The sequence below is a fragment of the Stylophora pistillata genome, chromosome 2 (genome assembly GCF_964205215.1).
Source record: "Stylophora pistillata chromosome 2, jaStyPist1.2, whole genome shotgun sequence".
In the NCBI taxonomy this organism is placed as follows: domain Eukaryota; kingdom Metazoa; phylum Cnidaria; class Anthozoa; order Scleractinia; family Pocilloporidae; genus Stylophora; species Stylophora pistillata.
This window is the reverse complement of record NC_142520.1, coordinates 46,289,186-46,310,072: the sequence shown is the minus strand read 5'-3', so window position 1 is coordinate 46,310,072 and position 20,887 is coordinate 46,289,186. Positions and strand designations below refer to the sequence as shown.

At 36.6% G+C, this 20,887-nt stretch overlaps 1 pseudogene; it reads right to left on the bottom strand.

Annotated features, from left to right (window-relative positions):
• Positions 1-14,960: 14,960 nt before the first annotated feature.
• On the bottom strand, positions 14,961-15,732 carry LOC148739865 (uncharacterized; annotated as a pseudogene).
• Positions 15,733-20,887: the final 5,155 nt, after the last annotated feature.

Here is a 20,887-nt window from a genome sequence, read left to right as displayed (position 1 = left end):
TAACATATATTGCATTTACTCCTGCTCACAGTGCAAGTTGTTCATGAAATTGACAGCTGGCCAACTGGGGCAATTTGCCTGCCTATAAGCGGGCAATGGGTCTACTATGTAGACTGCCTCATTTCTTTATTTTACAGGAATTGTTGTAGCTTATACAGTGACAGTGAGAGTAGTTCTCAGTTTAGTCCATTACATAACCTTATTCTAACTTTGCTTTATTAAAGCTGGTAAATCTGAAAAGCAGGTGGAGAGTGAAGAGATTCCAGGGCCCAGTGACAAAGGTAAAGGAAAGGGAATGGTTTTTGATTGGTCGCTCAAGAAGTTGAGCCACTTTATGGGCCATCGAGGCCTCACTTTTACTTGGGCAGTCTCTGGAAAATATATTGAAGAAATTGTTTAAGAATTACTGAATTTTTTATAACACTCGAGTAAAACAAAAGATGGAATTATTAAGTAGTAATTTAGTATTTTATCAACTAAATCATTTTCTGAAGAAGCTAAAAACAGAAGGTACTAATTGACTTTTTCTGCAAGTAGAAGTGTCTAACACCGATAGACCATTGTGATATTCAAAATTGCCTAGTATTATTTAAAGCGCCATTCTGCTTTGAATTAAATATCACAATGGATCCGTAGACAGAAAACAAAAGTGACCGTAAGGCGATAAAAGCTCGCACCTGACTGTTTACACTCTCTCGAGTATTCCGGTTATGAGCTGTCCCTTGTGGTTCCTTACCCAGAATTCGCAATCCCTTTATTAAATGCAAGTAGTCAAATTTAAACAATTGGATTAAAGCCATGTACTTTAGATCTATTTGTGCAGGTCAAGAAGGAAAAAGTAAGCCTGAACCTGCAAAACGAACCGAGAAAGGTATAAAAAATCAAATGATTTAATCGAACTGTACATCAGTTTTTGACATGTGTTGCATTTCTTTCTGCCCCCAGTGCAAGGTTTTCATCATCTTTGCGAGTAACTAATTCAGTTTATCAATTTTCTGGTCTGATAGCAGGCAGTGGGCCGGGCTATCTATTAATACCTCTGTATCTAGATGAAGACATGTGTTAGCCTAAGCAGTGATAGAGACTGTAATTGTTAATGAAATCCTATACAACTTTATTAACAACTTTGCTTTCACACAGCTGGTAAATGTGAGGAGCATGTGAAGAGAGAAGAGATTCCTGGGACGAGTGACAAAGGTAAAGAAGAGAATATCTTCTGATAGGTCATTCAAGATGTCAAGGCTTTCTTTCAGTCATTGAAGAATCTCTTTTACTTTGGTTGTCACTAGGATAAGTTATAGTGGAGAATTAGTTGAAGATTAATCACTTTTTAAAACGCTTTAGTAAAAAAACGTCAAACGACTAGTACTAATGTCCTTTTTTATTAAAGAAATAAATATCTTAGGAAAGTATAGAAGAAAGGAAAGTAATAGTTGACAACTAATTGAAGAAAAAGTGTCTACACACCGATCGAAGGTTCTGAAGATTCAAATCAATTTAAATGATTGGATTAATGCAATCCAGTTGAATTCTATTTGTGCAGGTCAAGAAGGAGAAAGTAGGTCTGAGCATACAGAGCCAACTGAGGAAGGTAATAAGAGTGAATTGCGTTTCAGTAACTTTACTCTGTCCAGCATATGCTGCACTCATTCCCGCATACAGGGGAAGCTGTTTATGAACAAAACAGCTGGCTGGGCCAATTTTCTAACTTGATAACCGGCAGTGGGACGGAATTTCTATTAAGACTCCTTTATCTATTTGATGGCATATCTTAGACTATGAAGTGACTGTGGCGGTAATTCTCAATGAAATCTCATCAGTAGCTTTAAAGGTCTCCACATTTCATCCTAATTAACAATTTTTCTTTGACGCAGCTGGTGAATCTAAGAGGCATGATTAAGGTAAAGGAGAGAGAGTGGTTCTGATTGGTCACTCAGAGGGTTAAGGTGTTAAAATGTGTTATGGTATTAACGGGTACCTTGGGCCAATTTTCTGGCTGAATAGCAGATCATGGGCCGGGTTTACTCTGCAGAACACTTTATTTAAATATTTTACGGCATTTTTGTCAGCCTACACAGGAACAGTGACTGTAATTATGAACAGTACTTCATTGTAACTAATACCTATGCTTTAACACAGCTGGTGAATCTGAGGAGCAAGTGGCAAGCGTAGAGATCCCAGTGCCTGGTGACAAAAGTAGGTGGTTTTGATTAGTTATTAAATATATTAAGGCATTTTATGAGTTCTTGAAGCATCTCTTTTAGCTTTCTAGTTGCTGGACAAATTTTAGTTGAAAACTGGCTAAGGACTAATGATTTTTAAAACACTTAAGTAGAGAAAAGAATGAACGATCAAGTACCAAAGTAATTTCGTTTCAAATGCATTATTTCTGAAGTTGAAGGAGAGAAAGCGCTTCAACCTGACATGGACTTCGCAAAAGAACGTAACATCTCTCATAAATTAGCCAACATAAGGTAAAAGTGGTCCACATAATGCTTCATTCGATGACGCTTAATCACTCCACCTTGTTGCTTAAAGAGGCCTTGAAGTTTTCAGATCCACATCAGAAGTGACGTCATTGAGAGATAAAATAAACGCTTGAGTATTATTATACTTTCTTGTAATGGAGGGTGAAAACCTTTCTTAAAATACTGTCATTTATAATGTGGTGTTTATGATTTTGTGTACCTTAATTTTCAAAACATTTCAATACAGACCAGCTACAATTGTGTTAGCGGTAATCAGTTTACAATCTCTTGCAACAGTACAGTCAGATTAAAGTAACTTTTAAAATCAATCTTTCTTTCTCCTTTTGAATTCCATCCAGGGGAAGAGGAAATGTTTGATACCAGGCTTTAGCTCTCTGTTTTTGAACCAAGGTAAATATGTATAAAGTTTGTCTTAATTATTATACTGAATACCACTGACTGGAGGGTTATGAAAAACTGCCTCATTAACTTGTATTTTGATTAATATCTTATAAAGCTTATGTGGTTGGTTTTATGTTTGAGATGTCAGATGAAAATCTGCTCAAGTTTTGTTGTGATGCATGGACGTTTAAATACATAAAGAGTTGGTTTTTGATTACTAGAACTTTCAGTTTCTTGAACCTCTCTATAATCTGAGTCAAAACTGACTTCCCTTTGAAGTCAAACAGTGTAACTGTTAAATAGTTTTTTTAACTTCCTGGTAATGATTTCAATTTCAAAATGGACATTTTACTGCATCTGCAGGGCCTGCAATGATCAAAGCTACGTTTGGCGATGAAGACTGAAGGAAGCGTAATGGGTTCTAGTTATGATTTGCTCCCTGTATCTTTTCGAAGTCGCTTGACATATTTTTTTTCATGCATCCCAATCACTGTTGCTAGTAAGAGTAACAACGTTTCTTCAAACTGATCAATTCATTCTCTTAGTTTGGTGATGCATGATTTCAAAAACGTCTCACCAAAAAAGTTTCTGGGTGTCTAGTAGACTGCATGAGTATTCTCGACTTCATATGGAGGGGGTCTCAATGGGGTGAACCTTAGTCATTAGGCGTAAAAATGGAAAAATCATAACCGTTTGTCGTAAAAAGGTTCGTGGTAAAAACAAATTATAATAATAACAATGGAATTATACTTCATATCCAAGGGTCTCTATGGGTTGAGGTGTTAACCATTGGGCGTAAAAATTGGCCAAAATGTTCACTGTTAACCGTAAAAGCCATCACTTCACTGAGACCCTTATATCTGCCTAACTGTCAGCTTAACTATCTGCCTGACTATCTAATGGACGGTCTACCTGCCTGTCCACTTGACCATGCTATCTTTAACCAGTGTGTTCTTTCTCTTTGCCCCAGATAGCGTCCAAGGACCATATATATATACCACTAGTAAAGAAATCTTGAGTTCTGGAAAGGCAGAAAAAATGTTCAATAATTCAATAGATAGAGCAGAGTGATAGTGGTAATCAACAACTATACTATCTGTGGCGTAGTAAGTGAAATAATATTTTCAATTTCTTAACTTTAATCAACACTTTAGTGAACATGTTGTCTGAGCTCTTTATTGTATATTAATAAGGTAAAGTTAGCCTAGAACATCTTGAACAATAATTAATAAGCGTGTGATGGGAGTTTTTTCTTCGCTTTTGTGTTATTTCAACCTTTATTTTTTTGTCAATTATGACATATATAATAAGCTGACATCTTAATTCTGTTCCTCTTAGCACATTTCCACATACTAGAGCTTTTATAGTTATTTAGAGTTTATTCGTAGTTTTTTAGTGTATTCGTAGTTTTGATATTTCATATATTGATTTTTAAAAAGTTTATTCGTAGTTTTAATAGTTGATTTGTAGGCTATATAGTTTTATTCGTAATCTATATGGTTTATATGTAGTTTTTACAGTGTATTAGTCTTATTTAATTGCTGTCATAATTTTATAGCTTATTCGTAGTTTTTTATACTCTACCCGTAATCTCTACAAGTTATTCGGTTTAGTAGCAGTTAGTATTGCTTCTTCGTAGTTTCTATGGTTTATTCGTAGTCTTTGTAGTTCAAACGTAGTCTATATAGGTTATTAGTAATTTTCATAGTTCTTAGTTTTTATAGTTTAGTCGTAGTGTTTTGCAGTTTAGTAATAGTTCTTCTAGTTTATTGATATATTTTATGGTCTATTCGTAGTCTACATAATTCATGCGTAGTTTTTATACTTTATTCGTATTTTTTTCAGTTTAGTCGTAGTTTTAGTTTTTCGTAGTCAACATAGTTATTCGTAGTTTTTTAGTTTACTCGTAGTTTTTTAATTTATTCGTCATTTCTATTGTTTCTTTGTAGTTTCTACAATCTATTCACAGTCTATATTATATTTGTAGTTTTAGTTTATTCGTAGTTTTCATAGTTTGTATTTTTCATAGGCTAGTTGTAGTTTCTCTAGTTTGTCGTAGTTTTTCTAGTTTCGTTCTAGTTTTTATAGTTTAGTTGTATTTTGCTTAGTTGTCGTAGTCTGTATAGTCTAATCGTAGTATTCATAGACTGTGAATAAACTGTAGTTTACATTGTTCATTCATAGTTTTTATAGTTTAGTCGTAATTTCTCATGGTTTAATCGTGGTCTTTATAGTTTAGTTGTAATTTTTTTAGTTTGATCGGAGTTACTATAGTTTAATAGTCCTTTCTATAGTTTATTGGTAGTTTTTTATGTTTAGCCGTAGTTTTTATAGTTTATTCCTAGTTTATGATATATTATTAATATGTCTTATAGTTTATCGGTGGTTTTTATAGTTTATTGTTAGTTGTTATTGTTTATTAGTAGTTTTTTTATAGTTTATGGTAGTTTTATAGTTTACTGATAATTTTTATAGTTTAGTCGTAGTTTTTATAGGTTATTAGTAGTTTCCACAGTTATTCGTAGTTTTCATGAATATTTAATAGCATACTTATAATCTAAATAGATCATTTCTTAGCGTTTTTTAACTCTTTAGCAAGCACAATAGGTGAATTAGTCCGAGGCTACGTCGATCGTTATGTGGGGCTGCAGATTATATTAAGGACTTAGAAATTTTAATGGTTAAGAGTTCTGTGGTAAGATGTTTGGCAGCACATCAATCTAAATAGCTCATATCCGTATGTATCGAGTCGCTCAATATCATTTGAATCTCTAGCGAAAAAAGGTAAAAATATAACAAAAAAAGGAAAAACTCCTGAATAGGATGTCAGTCATTCGAGATTTGGTAGTATAATGATGATCTAAATAGTTAGTTTTTAGAATTTTTATGACTGGTTAGCGAGCATTATAGCAATTCAGACGTTTTATCGTGAGTGCAGATTCACCAAATAACTTAATTAACGTTTGGTTAACGAATGACCAGTCAGTTATAAAAATATGAATAGTTTATATGGGCAACTCGCTTGCGAGTATTCTGCAGTTGTTAAATTTCATTGTTATGTCTACTTTAGTGGATAAAAATAGAATAATGAATAACATCGATGAAAGTGTGGGAAAAGGAGAACAGGAAAATATGCAGGTTAGGACGCCGCTTATCAGTGTTTTGTAGTATATAGTGATAATCTAAATAGCTTGTTTATTGGAAGTTTCATAACTCGTTTGTGAGTATTATAGTCATGAGTTATAGTGACGTTCATTGATATTACGTTTACGTTATTGATATTTCACTCTAAAAACAAAAAAAAAAAAAATTTAAAGAAAAAGGTCTAAGAATACCGCTAACTTAGATATTTCGTAGTTTCAATGTCTAATTTTGTAGTTCATATCTAGATTTTTTAAACTTACATCGAGAATTCTAGTTCATTGTAGTATGTGGTATTCAAGCTGTTGGATAACTTTTCACAAATGTGATCAACGATATGGCTTTTACAGTAATTAAAAATATCTTCAACATGATAATGGTTTTGAGAGGGAAATGGCGGAGTTACGAAAATTGTACCAAGTATGTACGAAGTTGTGAATGGGGGAGTCGTGTATACTGTAAACCAGAGCCTCAAATAAAACAACTTTTAGACCTTATGCGTGAGTTTATTTTCAATCTATCCATGTCTCGCTTGGGATTTATCTACAAGGTGGATAATGCGTCGCAATGCTGTTCGTGTCAAATAAACCGTGCAGAATGGTTTTCTTTATCTCCCAACCTTAATGGGAAGGGGCAGATAGACGGCCTAGAATTCCAAGTGAAGCGGAACCTTTGATTTATATCACTTGAAATTAGCTAGAAGTTATCTGAAAGATGTTACCCCGTTTCGGTGCTTTTCAGGCGAGCGGAGGTAAGTGCGAAGCAGTTGCAGGGGAGTGTCTTGTCCCCTCATCAAACTGAGGCAATGGGGTTGTTAAAAGTTGGCTGCTGGATTAGTCGCATACGAAAACATTAGCCTTATTGATTGGATGATTGCAACTGTGTTCCACCCAGGCTACCGTAATTAATTTATCTCTTGAGCCACCTTCACGATCAGTGATCAGTGCAGTGAACACGGGCTACTAAGAGTCGTAACAACTTCGTTACAGCTACGATCTCTAAATTTACAAGCACTTTGGTAACCGTTTCTCACCAATCCCAAGTGGATTTGTAGCGTTTTTATTTCATAAGTTGCACCTTCACACTCAGCTTCCTTTCCTTTCTGTTGCCTTAGCAAGTATGGATGAATGCCTGAAACCGCAGTTAATGGAGGTCTCCTCTATTAACTATGCTGGAACTCGGGCTTGTGGCTGAAGTGTGGGAATTTGCCACATCACTCATGGGAATAGAACTTCATCAAAGGTCTGACTGCTAAAGATTTTATTTTGATTGTTTATGGAGCTGTATGAACTCTGGTGGCATTAAAATAAGCTGTACTCTCTGTTACCTTAGCCATTGGTTGATTAAATTCTTAACAATTGAATTGAGTACTAATGATAATAATTTTGTTACCCCTAAGCATTCCTTGCATTATATATGTTAAATCCGTATCAGGCGAGCAGATAAATCAAAGTGTGAACACGATAAAAAAGATCTTATCATCTAAGTTATGGAACATAAACTTATCAGACATATCGGTTAGTATAAATCTACCAGTTTTGTATAAAAAACACTGCAGTTTGATTGGCTGTGCTACTCGCTATATTTTTTTAATATAGTAAGGATGCAACATTATGTTTTCGGTGACGCAATCTCGGCCTCTCCTCTCCAATAGATCACAATTAAGAACCAATGAAAATGCGTGTGTAGACTAGTTTATTGTAATATCTGTGATGGCTAGTGAGAAGAGAGAGTAGCCTAACAGTGAGGTCACAAACAAAATAAAAAAAAAACGTGAACATTTCTTGAAGTTAAATTTTGAACGATTATTAGAATGATAGCGAAAAAAGTATATTCGTTGCTTTTGATTCTTAGACGTTATAGTTGATAGACACCACGCCCTACAAAACACAACACCCACCAAAACTCCCAAGCTTATGATGAAATTGTTAAATCGCATGACATGAATTATAAGCCACTTAATGCCTGCTATGTTTTCAGATAACGAACCAAATATTTTACAATAATATACATGTAATATAAACTATAATTATACCACTTAACGTAAATTAACTTAACAGTCAGATCATCATCCACATCTCCTTTCACATGAATCAAGTAGCATTTAATGCTCGTTGTGTCGGTGCAGAAGACGTTGGTGACTATATGTTCCCTAACATAAATGACATATTTGATGCGGTGTTCCAACTATTAATTCTTTCTTGTCCACCATCCAACCCAAATGAACACCTTCAAGGTGTTCATTTGACCTTTGTACTCTGTTTCCATACTGAGGCCGAAAGGGGGGAGTTGTTCTTCGGTAAGAGAACTCAGTTTTCCACAACTCAGGCCTGGCCAGGTCAGGCTGTGTCGTTTCAAAATAAATTAAGAGATTTCCCTTTTTTTTGTCAAAAACCCACCAGGGAAGTAGAGAGAAAATTCAGAAGTTGACACATAGATCTGGCTTGGTGACTACTTGTAACTTGACCAACAAGTCAATTGGTTTAACCAGTCATCTTTGACCATTGATAAATACAACAGGACATGTATCTGATAATGTTAGAGCACCACCCTGTTTTTGCTCTCACTACTTTCCCTCCCAAGCATGATTACTCTTTGCAAATAAAGACGAATATGAACTTGGAAATACTGCCTTGATAAACACAAATTTCCGATTGCAAACTACAGAGAAATTTACAGTCCACCGGTACAGTACCCGGTTCGCTCGGAGGAAATGGGCTGAGCCAGGAGAAAGAAATTGCCGTTGCTGGGCTCAGCATACTTCAAAATACATTCTTAGCATTCTCGTTGTGAAACATTCCCAGATTTCATTTCGGTCGTTGTATCAACAAGAGCTACTCCTCAAATGTTTTATCCAGCGTGTGCTTTATCGATGATGGCTTTTTTAATAGTAGCCATTTATTCGGTGTTTTATGTGGTATACCAGTTCGTATGGACCGTATAACTTACATAAATTCAAATAAGCAGAAAGCGGCTTAAGCCGTTTTCTTTCGACGCTACTTTTGTAGACAAAAGTGGAAAGAAATAGAGGAAAACTTTTTCGCTGACGGCGGAATCCACGCTTCGTGCCCCGCGAACCGGTTCAGTTGAAAATGATCAACCTGAGATCGTCGAACCTTTCTCGTTTGAGGAGTTTAGTGAGAGCGGTTCTGGTCTATCTTCGTACAAGAAAAGACATATCGCCAACATCCAGAAATGGGACAACATGAGAAGACAGTTGGATGATTCTTATGTGGAGGAATGCTGTTTTCCGACTGACACAACATGTGTTTACTGCCTCCAAGAACAAGAAACACTGCGATGTCAATATGGTGGCCCCAAGCAGTACTTCTGCCTTGAATGTGGTAATATTTCACACAGTGCGAGGAACCATTTTCATGTTTTTGAAAAATGGAAAGTGAGTTTCGAAATGTAATATAAGTGGATTGAGTTTGTTGGTTCTCTACTCTGCTCCGAGAGGTTTCTCTCCGGGTACTCCGGTTTTGCCCTCTCCTCAAAAACCATCATCATTTGAATTTATTCAATTTAGAGTTTATTTGGATTCATACACGACCCCACAAGCTGTTCAGCTTCAAACATTATTGTGTCTAAATAAAGGTGTTATTACAGTAAACGAACTGGATGGTATTTTTCCGGGTTGTTTCCTAAGGGAGCGAGTCATAGCCCAAGACCAGGGGTCCCTTAGGATTTTCTCTTTACTCTAGGTATCCAACACCTTTCTCAATATCCTTGCTGTCTCCAGTAACGTAGTCTTCTGAAGTAAGGGAATACTAATTTTGACGTTCAACCTTCCCGACCACTTGTCCAAGTTTTTTGCTACACTTCCCAATGATCCTACAACGATTGGTACCACCTAGACAGTTCTCATGTTCCACATTCTTACAATTTCTCTCTTAATTATTATTATTATTGTTATTATTATCATTATTGTGAAACCTCTATTAAAGAAACCCGGTCTAGAGTTAACTTATAAAAACTTCCGTCCGGTAAGCAATCTAACATTCATCTCCAAGATCGTCGAAAAGGCGGTTCTTTCTCAATCGTTTAAGCACTGTGAATACAATGCTCCTCTGCCGAAGTTACAATCAGGGTTTAGAAGATTTCACTCTACCGAAACTGCCTTGCTTAAGGTTCAAAGTGATATTCTTATGTCAATGGACCATCAGGAAATTACGCTTCTTGTGCTACTGGATCTAAGCGCTGCTTTTGATACAATCGATCATCAGATTCTCCTTAATGTTCTTGAAAGCGATTTTGGAATCATTGGCTCCGCCCATAAATGGTTTGCGTCTTATCTGTCTGGCCGAAAACAACGTGTTCTTATAAACGATCGAACATCAGGTGATTTTCATTTGAACTGCGGTGTCCCACAAGACAGCTGTATGGGTCCTATTTTATTCATATTATACATATCTCGACTATATCACGTGATCGCTAACCATCTCCCCTCTGCTCACGGATATGCCGATGATACACAACTTTATCTGTCGTTTAGACCCAATGACATATCTTCGCAAGACCACGCCATAGCTGCTCTTGAAGCCTGCATTTCGGATGTCCGCTCATGGTTGATTTATAATCGCCTGTTAATTAACGATTCTAAAACCGAATTCTTAGTTGTTGGTTCCCGCCATCAATTATCAAAAATCGCAATTGATTCCATCACAGTCGGTAATTCTACCATTCAGCCTCTCAAGAGTGTTCGAAACCTGGGTTCCTGGTTTGACTCCAATATGTCCATGTCCATTCACATTGGTAAGATCTGCAGCAAAGCTTTTCATGGATTGTATAAAATTCGCCAAATTAGGAAATTCCTCAGTCCTGAGTCCACGAAGACTCTTGTTCACGCATTTGTGACTTCGCATTTAGACTATTGCAACTCCTTTTTATTTGGCCTACCCAAGTACCAGACAGAGCGTCTTCAGAAGGTGCTTAACGCCACTGCTCGACTAATTTTTAGGATTCCCAGGTTTCAACACATCTCGTCCGCCTTATATAATCTTCATTGGCTTCCTGTGGCTTATCGCGTCCATTTTAAGTTGTTACTTTTAATTTATAAAGCTTTAAATAACCAAGGCCCACTATACATAAAAGAATATCTGCAGCCACACAGTGTCAAGGGTCATCAGCTACGTTCCTGCGATCAGGGTCTCCTTAAGGTCCCAAGAACTAACTTTAAGACCTTTGGTGATCGTGCCTTTGCCCGTTCTGGACCTTTTTTGTGGAACGAACTGCCGCTTGAAATTCGAAACAGTCCAAGTGTAACGATTTTTAAGTCAAAGCTTAAGACACATCTATTCAAGCTGGCTTACAGTTTGTTTTGATATTTTGTCGTTTATCATTTTAATATTTGTAGCTAACAATGTTGTAAAGCGCTTTAGAATATTTTATAATTTTAGCGCTTTAGAAATGTAAATTATTATATAATTATTATTATTATTATTGTTATTATTATTATTATTATTATTATTATTTGCATGTTCTCAAATATTCAAAATGGGGGACCATTGAACTTCTGTGCGACCAACTTTTGTTTGACATTATTATTCTAGTCCCTTTTTTGTAAGCTGATCTATTGTATTGCCTATCAATTATTAAGGAATAGATGATGAAAGTAGTTAAAAAAGAACAAAAGTTTTAATTTTCATCCAAATGAAAGTTATACAATTATAAACGTGGTTTAATTATCAAACAAGATTTGCTGCAAAGAAAAACGTATATCTTCCTAAAGCAAAAACAAATTATGGCAAACTCAATATCAAATCCATAGGCACAAAAAAATATGAAACTCAGTAGAGAAACTATTACAAACTATTTCTTCTCTAAAAGTGTTTAAAGCTTGTATCAAGGAAAAAATCCTGGATTCTTATTGATTATGTTTTTTCAACTATCAGAGATTTGCCATAATTGTGTAGTTTTTGTGTCTGCGTTGTGTGTCTGTGTTGTGCGAGTATGCTCATGTCATGTTGGCGAAATACTCCTTTCATATTCTTTTTGTACCTTTAATTAATAAATAGATAAAGGTCCTAAGTCACCTCATTAGCTCTTTTAATTATTAGTTAGGACCTCTACCTGAATGCAGTTATTTAATAATAATAAATATTTTGTAAATATGTACTTATGACTCGTTCAAGGTAGAAATAAAAATGTTGTTGTTGTTGTGTAACATAGAGTATATTGTCAATTCAGCTTTCATGCTGTCTGTAGTGCAATGAATCAAAATATTCATTGTACCCCTTTTCATGTAGTTCTTATTAACCGAGTGGGAGGTCTGTGCGGGAGAATCTTGACCGAGGTCACCAGTACAGACCGAATACAGCGAGGTCTGTACCAGTGACCAAGGTCAAGATTCCCCCATACAGACTGACCTAGCTCGGTTAATAATATGCTTATTAAATGGCTGTGTCTTATATGCCAATTTTGTATATACTTTGTACCTTTTTTTTCTAGACTGATTTCAGCCAATTGATTAAATGTGTGAGTTCGGTAGTTCCCAGTCTTCGTGAGACACAGCCATATAATAATTACTATTTATTAATATATTGCTGGTGTCTCTACTAAAAGTAAGTAATGCTATTTTATATTTTAATTAATTTCAGGAGGGGATGTTCACCCGTTATGTGGTCAACAGACTACCATTAGGTTTCCAATGCAACTGTGGATCTGCTGAAGCAAGAGACATTGTGTGTATTGATGAGCATGGTATGAGAATTTTTAGCTTTGCTCCTAATAATCTGTAATTGATGAAATGAAAAGGACCTTCATTGAAAAGAAAGTTTAGACGAAGTAAAGAAATTCTCCAAAACTCAACTGAAAATTCGATTCCCTGTGTAAGTCTTTGTCAGGCATGTATGATATAGTAAAGTGATATTCATTAATTTCACACTTTTTGTTTTAAAAGACAACCTAGTGTTGCTATAATTGCACCATAGTCATGTAGTACCCCATCGGCAGGTATAGCTAAAACTCAAGTGCGCACAATATTTTTTTAAATTAAGTGGTTATACATATGAAAAGTCTCTTAGTAAATTATTCAGATTTTTTCTTGCTGCACAGGATGAAGTTAATCCATTGTCCTTAATATACAACAGAACCTGTTACAGAGCAAGACATTGAGATGTGGATTGAGGCAGAAGTGTCAACTGAAAGCAGTGATGAAAATATTGGAGTTAATCTGTTTTCCAGTACGGTGAAATGTTCACTTTGGAGCTCTCACTCAAATCTGTAGATTTGAGTAGATAGCAAAAAGTAGGGAGCAGCATCTCAACAGAAGAACCCGGCTTCTCACGACTGTTCTGAACATTTCATTCTTTTATCAATCTTTTAAATGTTTTATCATGTGATATAACTGTGGTCATTAATTTTAACCAGTTGATCGCAAATTGGTATGTGTTTTGAAATGGTTTTTTTTACTAAAGTTTAGATTGATTACGCTAAATAGGTACAGTCATTAACTGGACCATGCGATGACCTGCAGAAATGGCGGATTTGGGATACAACGCCACAATGATATCAGAGACCTGGAGGCGGCACTGCTTAGCACCGTATGTAAAGATGTGGAAATCGAGCCTCCCCTGCAGCAGATTATGGGATAAATTTTGAATAATGGGGCCAACACTTCCCAAGATGCTCGTCTTGATATTCTGTACGGATTCTTTACGCCCCTGATCTTTAGTACCACCGGAAGGATGGGCACTGAATGCAAAATTTATCATAAACGCTTAGCTGAACTCATATCCATTAAGAAATGTAAAACATACTCTACCGCTATTTCCTGGATTAGAGCCAAGATCTCCTTTGCGCTCTTAGGATGCGCCTTCTTATGCTTAAGAGGTACAAGAAAGAAGAGAAGGAACGTTTGAAATATTCGATACAGATTTTTTAATTGACAATGCTATGGCAAATATAGGCTAGACATTTTTTTTTAAATTTGTTTTTACACTATTTAGAGAAAGAATGTCATTTCCCTTCTCATATACTTTTTTAATGTAATTTACTTTTATAAGGATAATTTCGATGCAAGTTTTCTGAAATTCTTTCAATGCGAACTAGTAGTTGCTCTCGCGATTTTTATATGTAGGTCGCTTTTGTTATCAAAGTTAGTTTGGGTCTGATACGAGTCTGATCCTAGAGAACCGAATTATTATGATTATTATTGTTGTTGTCATCATCGTTACTAACCGAAGCTTGTATCCGATAGCTTTTCTTAGATTTTTATCAGACATTTTAAGCCTTTTAACATGATTTTTGTAAATTTTTAGTGGTTATGGGAAATAAAGGATAATTATTAAAGTAACAGTGTTTTACATCAACCTGAAATGCTGATGCGAATAACTTTGTTTAAGCTGCAACAGAGTGTGGGTGTCACTGATTCTCTAGTACGCTAATTAAATCTCATTCTTTGAAGTGGGATACTGTCATAATTATTCTGTCTTTCCATCTAATAAAACACTCCCTTAAAGCATTCAACCGCTGTGAAATGCAAAACAAACCAGGTGCAACAGGATGTTCATTACATGTGCTTTCTTTAGTGGAAAAAAGTTGATACCGATCTAAATTCTGACTAATTGCTGTGAAATGATTTCTTCACTTCAACAGTGCTTCAAAAGCTCCTTTATTTATGGTGCAGAAAGTTACAAGAGAAAAATCTACCACATATCGCCCAGATCTGTGGAAAAAAAGACAAAGCACATTGAAGCCTAACAGTCATTCAAGACAAAGAAAGAAAATTCCTGGTGAAGAGGTCGAACAGAAGAAATGATTTTTGCTCTATAGAACTTGAACTTTAGTTTTATTCAGACACAGTAAATCTATCGGATAAAATAATACTATTATTACAATCTATTATTACAATTACATTCTACTTTAATCTAAATAAACATGATCTAAAATTTAAAAGTGAAATAGAAAAAATAAAGAAATTCTGCTTTAGATAGATGCTAGGTGCGTTTTGTCGATTCAGACGAAGAAATCGCGACAACTATTTCGAAAAGATTGAAGTGATTTTGGTTGCCGCAATTCAGGAGACAAGCTATTCCAGATAACCGCACCGTTATAGCTAAAGCTATTTTTCAGGAAATTCGTGCGGGGCAATGGAACAGCTAGTTTGCTTTCAGAGTTCCTTAGAGTATAAGGAGGATCACATTTAGTGAAAAGAGAACCAAGATAGTCAGGCGCAAGACCATGTATAGATTTATAGACCATGGTGGCCACTTGTATTTGTCCCTGAGTATGTAACCGTCTCCAGTCAAGTTGCTCAAAAAGAAGATCAGCGTTTGTGTCATAACTGAAGAAGGTCAGAATACGGGCAGCCCGGTTTTGCAACTTTTGAAGCTTATTCAGGAAAGACCCTTGTTACAATGCTCCCCGACCTCGCTGCAGTAATTAAAGTACGGTTGAACTAAGGCATTGAAAACGGACTCAAGCGTGGTTCGGTTAACAAAAGGCCTACAACGTTTAATTGCTCCAGTGCCCAATGTGATTTTCTTGGCTATTTTTTCAATGTGCATATTCCATGAAAGGTTTTCGTCTCTATGCACACCCAGATATTTAATCAAGCTAACTTGTTTAATTATGTCACCACCTATGATTAGTTTAGGGGAAGTATCGTAAGTACCTATCCTTTGCCGCGATCCAATTAACATGAATTCAGTTTTAGATGGATTTAGAGTCATTTGTTTGCAGTGAGCCATGTATTAACATTGGATAGGTTGTGATTCATAACATCAGTGATCACCTCTATGTTGTTACTGGCGAAGGTCAGGTGAGTAGCGTCGGCATACGTACGTGCAAGTGAATTAGACAGGCAATTATGAAGATCATTTATGTATAAAACAAAAAGCAAAGGTCCTAGAATTGTTCCTTGCGGAATTCCACAAGTGAGAACTTGACTAATTGAGAGCGAACCATTTACGAAACATTGTTGACTGCGATCATCTAGGTATGACCCAAACCATTCATAAGCGATACCGCGGATACCATATTCGAATAATTTGGACATAAGAATTGTATGGTCAAAGGTATCAAAAGCCTTTTTTTAGGTCGAGAAAAACAACTGCATTAATACTGCCTTTATCAATGTTGAAGGCCCAATTGTTTGTGGCCTCCAACAAGGCAGTAATTGTTGGATGGAGCGACCGAAAACCATATTGCTGGCTGGAAATCAAATTGTTTTCAGTGAGATAACCGTAAACCTGGTCGTAAGTGATACGCTCAAACACCTTAGCTACTATAGGGACGATAGAGATTGGGCGATAATTGTTTAAGTCGGAGTGATCTCCCTCTTTGAAAAGTGGAATAACCTTTGCGCATTTCCATTCCTGAGGGAAAACACCAGATCTGATGGACTGATTAAAAATAAAACAGATAGGATCAGCTATCAGATCGGTGCACTCCCTAAAAAGTCACGCAGATATCATATCTATGCCAGTGGCTTTCGATTTACAAAGCTTAGACAAAAGTGAGAACACTTTAGAAGGATGAATACATTTTAACTCTAAACGTTTGTCAGTTCCCTCAAGGTAATGTAGGTGTGATGGACCATTATTTCGAATAAATCTGGCTGACTAGCTTGGGTCTGATAGAAGAAAAGTGATTGTTGAAGGCATCGGCCAGCTCAGGAGGGCTGTAAATAGAGTTACCGTTGCTTTTGATTTCTTTTATGGATCAATTATTAGTTTTCCTCGACGTGAGCTCATTTACAATCCTCCAGGTCTGGCGCGAATTGCCTTCGTTTTCATCTAATGCCCTTTTATAAAAGAGCTCTTTTGCTTTTTTAATTTCGATATTAACTAGGTTGCGACACTTTTTAAATTGTAGCCAGTCATTAGCATCCTTAGAACGCGATGCTTTCGATTTAAGAATATCTCTGTCATGTATTCGTTTCTTTAAGTAAGGTGTAATCCAAGGTGAATTTGAGGCGCGCGCCCGTTTTACATGAAGTGGGGCATGCTTGTTTACACATTCCAGGAATAGTTGTTTCCATGCAGCTCACATTAAATTAGCATCAGAATAGCTTTCGATGCTACTACAATCCTGTGGTGACATATATCGTCACGAAAGGGATCAGAGTTAAAATTCTTAAATTTCCTTTATCTCATGGTAGTTTGCTTATTCGTTGTCGATTCTATAGAGACTTTACGAAAAGCGTAAACTAAACTGTGATCCCTGATGCCTCTATGTGAGACCCCTGAGCAGACGACCCTATCTGAAGTATTTGTAAAAATTCGATCAATTAGAGTAGATGATTTGTCGGTAATTCTTGTATGTTCGGTTATTAACTGGTCAAGGTCGTAAACTTCAGCAATATTAGATAAGATATTTGTACTTTCGTCAAACTTAGGCGCGGCCATATTACTATTCAGATCTCCTAAGACGCAATATTCGATAGTTTCTGAGTCTAGTTTTCCAATAAGTTCTTCAAATGGTCTAAAAAGGTCAATTGAGGAATCAGGGGGTCTATACCAGGTCATAACGGCAAAAGGCCTTGATCTGGGCTTCTTGATTTCGACAGTCAGAATTTCTATGTGTTCACATATTAGATCAGAGCGAACAGAATAATTGATTTCGGAACGAATAAAAAAACAAACACCCCCTCCAGACCTATCTTTGGAAGAGCGATCGCTACGAATAGATTCATAGCCAGAAATATGAATTTCATTAGCTTCTAATATAAAACCGCTTCTGGATTAGTGCAATGATGTTGCCTTCCATACTGTTGGAGCTAACCCATGTCAATTTTAAATCAAACAAATTTTACACTTATAAGTAGAGGAATTCATTACCTGAAGAAAGATCAGGAGTATGCTGTTGAAAGTTTAGGGATTTACATGAGAAGTTAGTTCTGTGGCACTTTCAGAGTTTTCTCAAGTCTTGTTGAAGTTCATTATGGGAGGGGAAGCAATTTAGAATGGTTTTTCTTATAAAATTAAGAATATTTTTACAGGAAGCATAGGTTGCCTATTGGGTTGAGAGATGATTTGATAAGATTTCAAAATCTTGAACAATTCAAAATGATATTGTCCATTGTAAGATCTAAAAAATGCTTGCGCGAGGCAAGTTTACTTTTTTTTAAACTATCTATTCAATTTTGAATTGAAACTAAAATTTGTCTTTGTTATTTCCATTCTTAAGTTATATTGAGCCTCTGATCCTGATTTTCTTGGTTTTAATGAGTCTTTCTTGAAATGTAAGCCTGAGCATTTATTTGATATATTTTTTCTTTAGTATGATACAGTCTAGATCTACATTGATATTTTGTACAAACTGATAACAAAGATGTATATATAAACATACATTTACAGTACATGGGGTTGTCATCTAATGCATTTAACATAGTTTGCACTCGATTTTAGTGACGCATACTGTTACGAGGATCGAATTATTTTTACTGAATCTGTCACGCAATCCCAGACTTTTCTAGAATTATCTATAATCTGTAATTTTCCAGAAACTTCGTTCATGTGACTCAGCAGTTTCCAAGCATAGTACAACTTGTTATTAACAATTGGTTCATGCTTTAGCGTGCACTATCGAGTTATGGAGCACGCGGGAAGTTTCGAGAGCAAGAAAGAAGCGTAAGAGTTGCCCTCGGCTATCGGCTCGGGCAACTCTAGCTTCTTGAGTGCTCTCCAAACTTCCCACGTGCTCCATAACTCGATAGCGCACAGCTGAAAGCATGAACCAATTGTTTTAGAACATAGCCGGTGGAATTGTGCATCAAATGCGACGCGAAAAACGGACAACAATATCAGTTGAAGCGAATCGTGACGGCGCTGATGCCGAGTCTCCTTTTCCTTTGTTTTTCTATTTTTCTGCCTCATTTAAGAACTCTAGCCCATGGGAAAGGGTCGAAACATTGTCTTCGTTTTCGGAATAGCAGGCCGAGTTTCTATTTGTATCCATTATTGTCGCGAAATGTATTATTTTTCCCCGCACTAGCAATGGCCGCTCGCGCGAAAAAAAATTTTTTCTGGCGAAGTCGGAGTTGCTGATGCTATCAGCGTGCACTATCGGGATTTTGAGCACGCCTACGTATAATGAATTTGACTGCGCGACTCTGCTAGCTATGTTCTAATACGCTATAAATAGTAATAGAACATTCTAGATAACTAAAGTAAATGTATAAAAGCTGGCTTGTGAGAGGTACAAAAGAGATTTGCCCGAGGGCTTACCCTCGTGGCTTGCTGACTGAACTTTTGGAAGCTGTGATATGTCGAGGCTGTGACCTTTTGACCTTGCGATATCCGGAGAGAAGAAAGAGATGAAAAAGACGATAGTCGAGAGAGGAAGAAGATAGAGAACACAGAGTTTACTATGGAGTCCTCCGGTAAAGTTTGTGTACAAGGAAAGAATGCGATAAATCAAGAAAGCCAAGCGTTGTGGTCTTCAGTCAGCGGAAGTTGGAATTGGAGGTTGATCAAGACGACGAACACTTCTACGGCATGAAGGATTGTAAGCCTGCTTTATGGACTGCTTAACTTAATCTCTAACCTAAGTAGATTAAACAGTGAAAAACTAATTAAATAATAGTTAAAATGGGTAACTGCTTGTTGTTACATTTTTGTTGCGTGCCATATATCGTACTCGGGAGTCTATTTTCATATATGCTTTGTTCGCGGACATTTGTTGGTCATTCGTGCACGTAACAATACAGCCTAGGGCTATTCAGGTGTCCTTTTGTGGTATCTTCTCCCCAAAATGTCAGTTCATTCTTTAGTAAACATGTGGTAAGAATATTATACACACCTCTCAGATCCAGTGTGTAACAGTTACTGGTATATGACCTCAAATTCTCTTCACTAATTTTCAAAGAAGTTTCTATGACTAAGCTAAAAGGGAGAATATTTAATGGAAGGATTTCCATCGGGTTGTGAGAGCCAAAGTTAAAGTCGAATAGGGACGAATAAATGGAGGTCCCGTCTCCTACAGGGTTAGGGGTAGGAGACGTGAATTTCCCACGCACGAGATTACTGTATGATGGATGTCCTCCCCTGGAGTGGGATGGGTGGGCTGTTGTCTTGCGTTTCATACATGAGGCTCTATAGAAACAACTTCACCTGCTTTGAACAACGTCAAATTTTGCTTCAAGTCTCAAAGACTTGAAAAACAAGTGTTGCACTTTTTCACTGAATAATGATCTGATTAAGACAAAAGTTAAGTAATTACCACGATAGACAAGTCGTTTCGATTTGGGATCGAAAGAGATTTGGATTAGATTTCCATGAAACCCAATGCCGATGACAATCTATTATTTCGGCCAGTATTAAAATTGTCATAAAACTGTATGCATAATCCAGCTGGTTTGTCCGAAATCTTGCGGCGATGTACATTTTGTGTGACTGTAACTTATAGGTCGCATCTGAGATGCAATCGCCCTCGTGTGAGTCATAATTCGCGAGCGGGTAATCTCTAAAGCAAAAAAGTGATTTCGTAACTCATTCGAGCATCCTCGAACTTTGGCTCGTGGGCTCAGTTTCTCTCAGTGGTATTTGACAGAAAACAAAAGAACACCTGCGTTGGTTCCCGCGTTTTTTTGGGGGGAAACTATGGGAAAATAATGGCCGACACAAAAATATCTCTACAAGGCGGACCTTCTCAGCCGTTTTGCAGTCATAAGCAATTGCAAGGCCCTCTCCTTCAAGAAACTCAGCAAAGACCAATGGGAAAATTTTTTTGTGTTCTGCCAAGCAAACGTCCATATTGGTTTAATAAGAAACACTGACCAGCTATTTGGTTTGGCTCGTTCAACTTTCTTTAACCCGTTAAACGTTAAATTAAGCAACTTGTGAGATTCGGGCTTTTTTGCTCATCAGCGGAGTGGTTTTGCAGCTTCTAACTGGCTAAGGGGGGCATTGGGATTTTTCGGTTTTGCGGGT